The following is a 1160-nucleotide window of genomic DNA, read 5'->3' on the forward strand; positions in this document are numbered from 1 at the left end:
CAATACAATGGATTGATTTTGTTCATTACTAAATTTCTAACTTTAAGACTAACAAATTGCTATCTTTAGATCTTAATCATTCTCTGAGTCCCATGTGTGTGTGCCCAAAATCAATATGGCCAAGTGATTACGGGCAGCAAGCCTGAGCTCAAATACATCTTTCCCTTTTTAGGCTGATTGGCTCAGTTATTTTGTCACAAAGAAACCAGAATGCTAATGCCCAATTCAATGGATTTTTCCATTAGAAATAACATAAAAATGATGCTTCCCACTCTTTATGTGCTTCCTCCCATGTCCTGTCAGAATGCCTCATCATTGGACCCAATGGCTAGAATTTAAGCGTGCTCTCTAGTATTGGTCTGGTGGAGGGTTGGTGATGGTAGTTGTGATGCTTGTGACAGTAAGGATGGAGTGAAAAGGTGAAAGTGAAAAGGTAAGAGGTAGAGATTCTTCCTGGGTCCTCCTAATGATTAGTAGGAGACTACCCTCTTAGTCCCCAGAATTTAAGATTTGCTCTGATCCTCACTTTAGTCAATGTAGTACCACACAGAACTTTAAGAACTTCTGGCAATTTCCAAGAGCTCTGTTTGAGATGCTTATCCAGTAAGATATAGATATAGATATAGATGTAGATGTAGATGTAGATAGAGATAGAGATGTAGATAGAGATAGAGATAGAGATATATAGATATATAGATCGAGACAGACACAGGGACAGGGACAGGGACAGGGACAGGGACAGAGATAGATAGATAGATAGATAGATAGATAGATAGATAGATATCCTGTAAATTAGAAAGAGGTTTAGAGGAAAGGGAGTGAAATTCTATAAAGAATACAGAAACACAGAAGCATAAGGATAAAAACCACTAAGTTCCACTGCTCTGCATAAAATTCTTCTCATTACATTAAGATGTAAAATTAGACTCAACTAACTCAAATCATGTAAAGCTTCATGATTGGAAGTGTTGCATTAAAAAGCTCACCAAAGGAAGAGAAAGTTAACTAAATCTATTATTTGAAATGCTAATAATTTTGATTTTTCACAATTCAAAGGGCCACTCTTAATCAGCAGAGAAAATTAGTGCTGTTCCTGTAGAAAGAAGGCAAAATGTTTATTTCAGTTCCTCTTCTCATTCAAAGATAAAATTGAAGCCATT

The sequence above is a fragment of the Octodon degus genome, unplaced genomic scaffold, assembly GCF_000260255.1.
Source record: "Octodon degus isolate 3935 unplaced genomic scaffold, OctDeg1.0 scaffold00021, whole genome shotgun sequence".
Taxonomy (NCBI): domain Eukaryota; kingdom Metazoa; phylum Chordata; class Mammalia; order Rodentia; family Octodontidae; genus Octodon; species Octodon degus.